This window comes from Pangasianodon hypophthalmus, chromosome 15, assembly GCF_027358585.1.
Source record: "Pangasianodon hypophthalmus isolate fPanHyp1 chromosome 15, fPanHyp1.pri, whole genome shotgun sequence".
Taxonomy (NCBI): Eukaryota; Metazoa; Chordata; class Actinopteri; order Siluriformes; family Pangasiidae; genus Pangasianodon; species Pangasianodon hypophthalmus.
This window is the reverse complement of record NC_069724.1, coordinates 16,289,926-16,301,204: the sequence shown is the minus strand read 5'-3', so window position 1 is coordinate 16,301,204 and position 11,279 is coordinate 16,289,926. Positions and strand designations below refer to the sequence as shown.

The 11,279-nt window shown below is 38.9% G+C and overlaps 2 non-coding genes across 2 annotated transcripts; both read right to left on the bottom strand.

Annotated features, from left to right (window-relative positions):
* Positions 1-10,375: 10,375 nt before the first annotated feature.
* LOC113535827 (U2 spliceosomal RNA) lies at positions 10,376-10,560 on the bottom strand. The gene has a single exon (XR_008304056.1). It is a non-coding gene; the product is annotated as a U2 spliceosomal RNA (small nuclear RNA).
* Positions 10,561-10,785: 225 nt separating this feature from the next.
* On the bottom strand, positions 10,786-10,900 carry LOC113535828 (U5 spliceosomal RNA). Its single transcript, XR_008304055.1, has one exon. It is a non-coding gene; the product is annotated as a U5 spliceosomal RNA (small nuclear RNA).
* Between the last annotated feature and the right edge of the window lie 379 nt (positions 10,901-11,279).

The following is an 11,279-nucleotide window of genomic DNA, read 5'->3' as shown; positions in this document are numbered from 1 at the left end:
AGACTCAAATTGGCAGGCAGTAAATCATATCACCAATTTTGGCATTTTTATTGGTTAATGTTAGGTCCTCCGCTCTTGATGAAGAATAGACTTATAAAATTGGATGTTGTATTTTGTTACAGCAAGCCCACGGAAAGCAACACGGTAGTACTTTAAATATGCGGTCGAAAATAACATCCCAGGCATCAGAATTATGCTGTCTTCTGGTGTAGTACATGGCTGATTCCTCAGCCCAAATGTGGAGTGCCTGTCATTTACGACTTTGTTTGATGTGAAGTGTGTGGGCCAAATCTGGGCCACACATTGTAAATTGTCAGTACGAGTTATGCATGCCACATTCGGGCCGAGGACCCAGCCGTGTACTGGACCAGAACAAAGTACAGTATATGGCCCAGATCAGAGCCGCTACTATAAGTTAAGTAGTGAAGCAGCCATATTGATCTGATGTCATATGCTGAACTCAGGGTTGAAGACCCCTTCCTGAGCAGGAATTCAACAAATATTAAATTTCATAACATTTGTGTGGGAAGTAGAGATGCTGAGGGTGCTGCAGCACCCCAAACTTTGAGGATTCCCTTAACTGCAACTGCAGCTGCACTGGCTAAAAAATAATAATATACAGATAAATAATAAAGAAATAAACTAATTTTATTACACACTGAGTATTTTGAGTAGTTTATGAGTTTGTATGCCAGAGATAGTATTTGTCTTATACCCCAGTGATTTGTCAATAATTACAATTTTTAATTTATTAATGAATGTCACGTTGCATTTTTTTTATAGAACGTCTGAGAGACTCTAGTCCTCAGAACAGAGGAGTTTGCACTTTCCAGTTTCTCAGTACCATGAGAACCTGCAAACTTCAAGAGAGAGAAAAAGGAGATCTTGGTGAGGGTACAATTGTATATAACTACTAACATAATCAATCTGCCTTGCGGTATATATCATTGTAATCACAAGCATGTTGGTTTAAAAGAAAAATGATTTGACTATCATTCAAATGTGACATCTTATTGCACTCCCGCTGCAAAACATCTTCTGGCATCCCTGCTTCATAATGTCATTCACAACTCCATACATTTTAAATTTTGTTGAAATACTAACTACCTCCTTTGAGTGACCAACGATTTTTAAAAATATTGTTATTTGTCAGATATATGCCAATTTTCCATCGATTTGCTTGCCTTTCTAGAACAAGTGTGGGGCAGAGTGCTCACTTCCCCACTATGCTGCATTTGACTTACCTTGTAAATGGTAATTCACAGGTGTAATTATGAATTTTTGACCTCTGTGCATTTGATACACAAAGTGGAAATAAAAACATGAATGCCTCCATGTTCATCTTTTGTTAGCAACAAGCTAGCTAGCTAACTGTGAGGAGCGATGTATAGTTTCCTCCTCAAACAGCAAAATATGTCAGATGTGCCCTACTGGTTCCTCAAATAACATAGCTTTGTCATGCACATGCCCCTTCAAAAAAGCATATACAGTGGGTTTAGAACATATTTAGACCCTTTCAGTTTTTGCACACTTTATTGTGTTATAGATTTTATTTAAATGGATTAAATTTGGTGAATAATCTGCAGATAATATTCCATAATGACAAAGCAAGAAAATGTTTTTTAAAATTGATGAATATGTTTTTTTAAATCAGAAAACTTAAATATCTCATTTAGCTAAGTATTCATACTAAGACACTCCAAATTGAGCTCAGGTGCATCCTGTTTGCTTTGAGATTAACATATCTCTAGAACTTGACTGGAGTTCTCTAGAACTTGACTGGAGTCCACCTGTGACAAATTCAATGGTTGAGTCCACCTCTGACAAATTCAAAGGCACACACCTGTGTGTACAATTCAAAGTGCATGTCAGATCACAATCCAAGCCATGAAGTCCAAGGAACTCTCCTTGACCTCCGCAATCAAACTGTGTCAAGACATAGAGCTGGACATGGGTATAAAACCATTTCTAAAGCTTTGAATGTTCCCAGGAGCACAGTGGTCTCCATCATTGAAATGAAATAAGTTTGGAGCCCCCAGGACTTTTCCTACAGTTGGCTGCCTGGCCAAACACAGTAACCAGGCTAGAAGGGCCTTGGTCAGGGAAGTGACCAAGAACCCAATGGCCACTCTAACAGAGCTTCAGAAGTTCTCAGCAGAGAACCTGCAGGAAGGACAACCATCTCAGAAATATTACATTAATCAGGCCTTTATGGTAGAGTGGCTACATGGGAACCACTACTGAGTCAAAGGCTGAACTCCAAGCTTTACATCTGGCAAAAACCAGGTAGTGCTCATCAACTGGTATAACCATCCCTATGGTGAAATGTAGTTGTGCCAGCATCATGCTATGTGGGTGCTTCTCAGTGGCAGAGACAGGGAGACTGGTCAGAATTTAAGAAGGATGAATACAGCCAAATGCAAAGAGACCCTTGAAGAAAATCTGCTCCAGAGAGTACATGACATCAAACTGGGGTGAAAATTTCACCAAAACAACAGTCTGAAGCATACAGGCAAGACAACACTGGAGTGGCTTCAGGGCAAGATTTTGAATGTCCTTGAGTGGCCCAGCCCACTTCCCATTAAATGTGATTGAGTTTGAAAGGATCTGCAAGGAAGAATTGGAAAAACTGCCCAAATCCAGGTGTGCAAAGAATGTAGAGACTCAAGGAAGACTGGAAGCTGTAATTGCTTCTACAAAGTACAGAATAAAAGGTAAGTACTTATTTAAATGAGAGATTTCATTTTAAATAAAATCTGTAAAACAAAGTGGGCAAAACTGAATATACCTAAGGGCAAAGTTTACTCGCTAGAGGATAGCCACCACACATTAGTAAGAAAAGTGAGTTGTTTATGCTCTGCTGCATTCTCTTGACAGAGGCTATGAAACATTCTGTGATTTATGGGCCGGAACCTTAACTGCATCATTCAAAACAGCATTCATTTCAAGATTCTATTACTGACCTGAGCCTCCCAGTGGATAATGTAGTGTGTCTGCTCTGTGTCAAGGTTTACCTTCTTGACAAGACAGAGCAGCCCTGTCACTGATATAAAAACAGATTAACCAAAATCAAAATATCTGAAAAGTTGGAAATTTGCTAGGACTTGGAACCCTTTCTCCCCCCACAGGGAAGAGGATGGTAAAGGAGGTAAAAACGCAAAGGTCAGAGGATGGTAAAGGAGGTAAAAACGCAAAGGTCAGAGGATGGTAAAGGAGGTAAAAACGCAAAGGTCAGAGGATGGTAAAGGAGGTAAAAACGCAAAGGTCAGAGGATGGTAAAGGAGGTAAAAATGCAAAGGTCAGAGGATGGTAAAGGAGGTAAAAACACAAAGGTCAGACTGAACCCAAAGATCACAGTTTTAAGAATTACATTTTAGTTGATACTTGTGGTTGAGATCTACCAGTTAAATGCCACATACTTAACAATAAGCTGTTAGATATTGATTTTATTGAGTTGTTTTGAAGCAGAATGTTTAATAACCAGGACGATATATGACTATTATGACCTCATAGCTGTTGTTTGCTACAATTCACCCTTTTTTGGTGGAGGCCTTCCCCCACAACAAGCTCCCAAATATGCTAAGTCTGTTCTTTGATGACCAGCATAGTATTGCTGATATTTACTGCAAAGTTCTGGGGAATCTCTGTAGCAAGAAATTTGAGATCAGTTGTGGTCAGATGAGATCAAAGGGAAATATTTTTAAACACACACACCATCAGCATGTTTGGTAACAAAAGGGAACTGCATACAAGGAAAAGTACCTAATACCCACTGTAAATATGGTGGTGCATAATTGAAACTTTGGGGATGTTTTGTGGCTGGTGGTGCAGTGGCTCTTGTGAATTGTTGGTAGAATGAATTCTGCCAAATAAAGAGATATTTCAGCTCAAAACTTTGTTGCCTCTGCTAGGAGATTCAGACTTGATCATAGTTAGAGCTCTCAATGAGATGATTCCAAATCAACATACAATGGTTAAAGGATTGCAAAATTTTTGAGATGCTATTTTGTAATGAGCACCCTAGTCTCCAGATTTGAACTCTATTGAAGATCTGCGGTCTGAATTGAAGTGTAATGTCCACATGCACAAACCTAAGAATATAAAGGAGCTTAAAATGTCATCTACAACAACAACGTCTCCAACCCTAGCAGATATTACAAGACTCAGTGCTGATAGATAGATAGATAAATAGATAGATAGATAGATAGAATATAAATGACTTACAAGAAATTGCATGTTACTATGATCACTATAGTCTCCCTTACTTAAAAAAGCTGCAATAATTTGCATACTGTAAAATTCTGTATATTTACAACATATTTATTAATATACTGAAGGCTATATGCTTCTGACTTTTGGCACGTTTTGAAGGGGGGTGGGTCTTAGAAGAAGATGTTCACCTTAAATCTGTATTGGTCAACTGATTTTTAAGTGGGAGGTGCTCTGAAAGTTAACCACACCCACTCCATTAATGGCGGAGCTGCCACTGACATGGCGGAACAAACAGCTGAGTGCTCAGCAGCTCACAAACATTAAAGTTCCATAAAAAGTTGACAAAAATAATATGAATAGCTACAGAATAGTTTGCAGATGCATTTGCACATATTTCTTTATCACAGAACTGTCTTCGTTCCATCCAGTTGAGTAGCAGTTTAAACTGATAACGGTAGCTAGGCCGAAGTTGGCTTCTTATTCGGATTTTCTGTTCCACCATAAAAAGGTCCAGGTCTTATGAGCTCGCGCCTGTAGAAGGTGCCGTGAAGAGCACTATACTATCACACCCAGTTTCCTACAACATTATCTCCACATTCTCAAAACATCCCAAAAATATGACAATTTCATATGAATTTCATATGAATATAAGTGTATTGTATTGGAGAAATACTCAGTATGAAGAAATGTAACTCTGATTATTAAAAAATAGGCCTGTGAACATGGCATTTGAGACTAGCAGATGCAGGCAAATTGCACTTTCTGCCTAATTCCCACACCATTATCTCATTATTATACTAATACATTACACTTATTTTCATGTGAAATGATCTCAAATGCCAAGTTCACAGGGCCATTATTTAAAGAAAAAATAAAATTCTACAGTGAATTTCTTCATATTGAGCATTTTGAAAGCATTTTGATTTCTTTGAGATGTTTTCATAATGAGATAATGGTATCAGAATAAGGCAGAAAGTCAGGAAAAAATTAGAATAAGAAGCTGGTGAATAAGAAGCCAAGTTCAGCCTCGTCACCTAGTTATCTTTTAAAACTGCTACTTAACTGGATAGAATGAAGACACTTGTATGATAAAGAGATATGTGCGAATGCATCTACAAACAATTCAGTTGCTACTCATATTATTTTTGTAAGCATTTTAGTGCAACTATAATACAGTTTCCCTGCTGCTGAGCACTTGGCTCCGTTGCTCCACCTTTAATTGGGTGGGTGTGACTAACTTTCAGAGCACCTCCCACTCCAAAATCAGTTGACCAGTAGAGATTTACGGTGAACAGATTCTTCTAAAATCCACCCTCCGTTAAAATGTGCCAGAAGGCAGAAGCAAAAGGAAGACTGCAGAAGCAAAAGAAAAATTCCAGATTATTTTAAACTCTTGGCACAAAATTAACTCCATAGCAGTTGTCCTACAACGGTTGGTGGAAATAAATTTTGCATCACTTGTACCATTATCAGCTCTTTCAGAAACATGATGCTTGAATTGTATTTAAATTATATGTCTCTTTGGATAAGAACATTTACCAAATTAATAAATGTAATTGTAAGGATGGTTTACTCCTTAAACACAGTGCAGGAATTACTTTATATACCACGCACATTTAATGAAATAGTATAAGACCACTAGTACTCTCCAGAAAAAGCATTATGAAGGAACTGCTAGGGTGGCGTGGTGGTACAGTGGGTAGCACTGCCACCTGATAGGTCCCCAGTTTAATCCTGAGTACCATTTACTACCTGTGTGAACTTTCGCATGTCCTTCCATTGTCCATGTGGGCTTCCTTTGGTTTCCTCCTACTGTACAAAAACATGTAGGTGGATTAACGACTCTAACTTGCCTTCACTGTGTGTGTGTGTGTGTGTGTGTTGCCCTGTGAGGGATTAGCATCCAGACTGTATTCCTTCCTTGCACCTAGTGTGGTGGATAGGCTCTGGAGCCACCACAACCCTGAAAAGGATAAAGCAGCTACTGAGTATGATTGACTGAAAGAACTGCTAACATTTGACAAAAATGCAATAATTTAGAATTTAATTACAATTAAGAATTTTGTGTTCGCAAATTGTACATTATTACTGTTTTAAAAACTAGTTTTTTTGGTTTTTTATTATTATTTTTATTATTATTCATAGTATTTATGAACATACAACATGTAGAAACATGGTTTAACTGAGTCTTATAACTATGCAGCAGGCAAATCTCACACAAAAAAAACTGTTCATGGTGCCTCTGCATATTTTACTTGCAGTACAGAACACCCATACTACTAAATTTATTCCAAACTCTGAAAAAAAACCCTCATCCCACTGTTTCTATTTTAGAAATCACTCTTTTCTGCAAATTGTTTACTGTGTACTTTAACAGTGTATTTTTACTCAGCACCCTGAGGGAACAGAACTCTCAGTGAGGTATACAGTTCCAGTGGCTTGGGTTGAGTTAAATCACAAGGTGGTGCTGTTTACTAGCACTATGTTGAATCCTGGTGGGTACCAGTGTCATACTGAGCGTGAGTTGAGGGTTGCAGATGATAGGCTGTTACTGTATAGGACAGATCAATTGGTACTGTTTCTGCTGAAGGAGTAAGCAGGGGTGCAAATTTGATTTGACAAGTGGTGGGGACCAAAGCTGGAACTGTTTACAACTATTTAAACATAGAAAACTTGCAGTTACCACATTGTTCTGATACTACTGGCCTGTATGAACAATATTATTAACAGGAATTTACACCATATACATATTAAGTATAGAGTATCATTGTGTTGCCCAGATACAGAACACAACTGTATTCTGGATGCAGAACAGCTGTTTGGATTTGTACATATGAACATATATGACTTTTCATTGGAATTCTGCTGAAATGCCTCAACACAGACCTACAATACTCAGGTTTTGAATATGGGTATTGTACATACAACTTCAGTGTGCTCATCAGAGAGAAACAGGATCAGGAGACAAATAGTGTCTAAACATTTGGTTAGCTAAGAGGGATGTAATGATGCATCGTGACAAGATGCATCATGATGCAAATATTTGTCGATGTGCATCGTGGGAATGTATGAGTCACATCGTGGGAATTAACATTCTGTTAATTATGCATCTAATGCAGTTGCACTGTTTGAATGTCAGATGTCCCAGTCTGCACAACCCATAGAGTTAAAGTATATAGAGAGCACTCTAGGCCTGATAGCCCAAGATCACAATATCCGACATGCATTATACATTATACGATTACACAACCATGTTATAACAGTTAAAAAGAGCTCTTCAGAAGCTTGATTTATTTAGTTTCATACAGACAAAAACACACAAGGCACATTGTTTTGCATTGCTTATGATTCAGGAATAAAAAAAGGAGTCTTTTTTTCTTCCTTTCAATTTTGTTAAAAATATTCTGAGAATTGAATTGGATCGAATTGTGAAGCCAGTATCATGAATTGAATCAAATCATGACTGGAGTGTATTGCTCCACTCTACCTCTATTAGCTAAGTAACATACAGTATATCAGATCTGTATTAATATTGTATGGTTACAATTCAGTCTCTTCAAGGATTCAAAAGAGACTTGCAAATTAAGCTGCCTTTTTAGATCTTTGTAATATGCTTCTATGTGTCACATTCCATAAAAACCGTCTTTTGTGTAATTCATGTCTCCATTATTGCTGGTTTGGTGAATGTATTTTGTATGTTTGTATAGTGATTATGTATATGAATATAGACCCCTTGGGTGTTTGTAAATAAAAAGAGATGTGCGCAGCCTGGCTTCAAAAAGACCTGATCAGCCTAGCAACCTGAAGCTACTTGTTTATAGTCTGAATCTATCAAGAATTTTATCTAGGAATCAGACTCACATTAGCTAAAATAGATCCCTGGAGGACTAGTGGTTATTCCCGGCCAGGGAACCAACCCCAGCCACTGGGGTTGCATGCGCTCTCAGTGCCAACAGTGCGCTCTCACTGCCAGTCCCAAGCCTGGATAAAAATTGGGGGAGGGTTGCATCAGAAAGGACATCTGGCGAATAAAATGTGCCAAATCAAAAATACGCAGAGCAATGATCTGTTGTGGTGACCCCTAATGGGAGCAGCTGAAAGAGGAACAACTCACATTAGCTAAAATGTTATCCACTTATTATTATGGATTACTAAAAGAGAGGTGCTGTTCTCCTTCAACACTTTGGCTTGACACCCCATCAGTGGCTAAATGATCCTAACTGGTGGTCTAGCCTGCAATGACTGGATATATCTACATATCTCATTAAAAAAAAAAAAAAAGAAAACTGCAGCGAGCAGAGGCAGATACCATAACTCATTTGTAAGCTGAACAAGGTTAGCTAGCTAAATGTGTCCATTATAGTCAACTTCTCAGTGAAAATGTGACCTAGCTATCTAGTGTTAGATAGCTAGTTTCTTGATGTAGATTTTAGGTGAGCTGAGATGAAGATGATGAGATGGGCACTGAACAGGTGGAGATCCTCGGGCCAATTATCCATCCTAATTGGTTGCGAACACAAACATCTACTGTTGGCTTGAAATGGTGTCCGAATTGATACTATGCAGTAAAATTTTGTGTGTTTATGAATACATTTCTGATTCTGACACCACACCAAAACAAATTCTGGCTTGCTGTTAAAAATCACTATAGTCTTCCCTATTATGTTTTTGCAGCCAGGAGTTGCAGCTGATGTCATTGTGGTTGTGGAAACAGTAACAGTAACAGAGACAACACACAAAACAACAACATACAGAAACAGTTGCATGTACACTATATGGCCAAAAGTATGTGGACACCTGACCATCACACCCATATGTGAGTCTTCCCCAAACTGTTGCCAAAAAAGTTGGAAGCACACAATTGTATAGGATTTCTTTTCTTCTCTAGCATTACAATTTTCCTTTACTGGAACTAAGGGGCCTAAACCTGTTCCAGCATGTCCAGCATGCCCCTGTGCACAAAGGGAGGTCCATGAAGGCATGATTTGCCGAGGCTGGCATTGAAGAAATTGAGTGCGTAGTGAAATTGACCTCAACCCACTGAACACCTTTGGGATGAACTGGAATGCTGACTGTTCCCCAGTGTCTCCTCACAACATCAGTGCCTGACCTCACTAATGCTCTTGTGGCTGAATGAGCAAATCCCCGCAGCCACGCTCCTGAATCTAGTGGAAAGCCTTCCCAGAAGAGTGGAGGTTATATGGAAGTTCCCTCCATATCAGTGCCATATCATGTTTGTGAGGAAAGGTATTGCACAGGTTTGAGATTGCACGCAATATGAAGAGTGTAAATTATGTAGTATGATATAGATCATACAATATCGTGCAAGTAGTGGTATAAAGGTGCATGGATGATTGTATAAAGCACTGGGCAAAGGTCTTAGGCACATGCAAAGAAATGCCGTAAAGCAAAGATGCCTTCAGAAATAATGAAATTCAATATTTCTACATAAAAAAATACTATAAAGAGCAGTAAACAGTAATAAACTAAACTAAACTAAGTCAATATTTGGTGTGACAACCCTTTTTTAAACGTGCATCAGTAGTCTCAGGTACACTTTGTGCAGTTTTATAAGGAAATTAGCTGGTAAGTTTTACTGCATCTTGGAGAATCTGCCACAGTTCTTCTGAAGACTGTCGCCCTTGCTTCTTTTTTTTCGCATGCAAATCCCAGCAGCCTTCATTATATTTTTTGTTTGATCTGTTAAATAACATGTTCCTTTCTTTACTGACATACAAACATTTTTTCGTTAAAGTTCAATTTTTTGTTAGAAAAGTAATGTTTGGAAATTTAAAAAGGTTTTGTAATGAGTCAATAATGCAGAAGTCATAACAAACTTTGTACTAAAAAAAAGGTGTCTAAGACTTTTGCACAGTGCAAAAGGAAGCATGCAGAATGTATGAAGTAAAACAGCACACAACCTGGTATGTGTGAAGGTGGGTTGGGAAGAGGACAGGGGAGACAAGTGAACTTTGACAGAGCTTTTGAAGGGCTCGATTTATTTCTCCAACAGGTACGTTTTGGCAACTGCAAAAACAAAGCAAAACAGTCGGGGCTATAGGTGTAGGATTTGTTTACATTTAGCAATGGGCTATAGTTTGTATTAAAACCTGTTATGCTCCCTCCTTTCTCACTAAGCACAGATGAAACATTTACAAATTACATCAGGTGCACCGTTCCTGGAGGTACTGCAATACCAGGGCGATGCATGGAGCGGACGGAGCAAACCACTCTTCCAGCTCCCTGCTCTAAAAATCCATTTAATATAGAGTCCTCGAATGGAGGACGTATCAGATATTAAACGGATGAGAACAGACTTTTTTTTTTTTATCATAAGCAAACAGGTCACTAAACTACCAATCATTTTCCATAACCACTACTAGCCCAAGGCTTACTCCTCCCTCCAACTGCAAGCCTTGCCTACACTTCACCATAGCCAAAAGGCCGAGAAGCGATAACCTGTTCTTTCCTCTGGCCTGAAGAACACCCCACGGTAAAGCGGTGACTCCAGGACGGTAGCCAGACTCCACCCCCAACAGATACCTGTCAATCTCTTTTGTCAGACACATATACAGCTTTGCTACAGCAAAGCCCACAAAAATAAGTTGAACTCATCAACGTTCCTCTCCACGGAAATCTTTAGTAAAAGGCGAAGGATTGATGCGTGAATGAAGAGAAACCTGAGCTATACGGGGAGTTGGACCAGGCCTCCGCAACACTTTTGGAAGTCTAGAAGACTGGCCTAGGGTGAGGTGGCTTGCGCCGACCTCGTGCACTTTGATAGCTATTGCAAACAGGCAGAACGATAGCTATAGGTGTAGGATTTGTTTACATTTAGCAATGGGCTATTGTTTGTATTAAAACCTGTTATGCTCCCTCCTTTCTCACTAAGCACAGATGAAACATTTACAAATTACATCAAGTTCACCAGCTCTTATACAAGTGCAGAAATATGTAAATGAGTGTAGTAACAGCTACACTACGCACTTCAGTGTAGTGAGGTAGGGAAAGTTAATAATCCTTATGGCCTGAGGGAAGAAGCTCTCACTGAGCCAGGAGGTGTGCGC